The following is a 463-nucleotide window of genomic DNA, read 5'->3' on the forward strand; positions in this document are numbered from 1 at the left end:
AACCCAGGACCTTGCACTTGGCCACTTAGTCCTGCTGTGCTGGCCAGCTCTGTGCTGTGGAGACTGCCCCTCGGCACGCAGAGGGAAGGAGCAGCAGATGCTGGGCAGGGGATGTGATATACATAGAGATATATAAGCACTACTCTGCAGACTCTGGGTGGGCACTGGGCTGAGTTTTCCTGGAAAACTCACTCAAAACACTCTTCCCACTTGTCCACAGCCCAAGCAGCTTGGTGGTGTGGCTGGGACGGGGAAGGACCTGATGCAGGTACCCACAGGGAACACCAGCGATCTGAGCCCCATCTCCCTGCTCTTGTCTACAGCTCCTGGCAGTGTTGGGCAGTGACCTGGCAGTGTCCCCCTTCCAGCCCTGTACCCTGAAGCACGTGTTGGCAAGGCACAGGGGCTCCTACCTGTGACCTGCAGCTGCTGCCGCCGGAGGCGCAGGGGGTGGAGGGTCCCC

This window comes from Nestor notabilis, unplaced genomic scaffold (assembly GCF_000696875.1).
Source record: "Nestor notabilis isolate BGI_N333 unplaced genomic scaffold, ASM69687v1 scaffold13543, whole genome shotgun sequence".
In the NCBI taxonomy this organism is placed as follows: Eukaryota; Metazoa; Chordata; class Aves; order Psittaciformes; family Psittacidae; genus Nestor; species Nestor notabilis.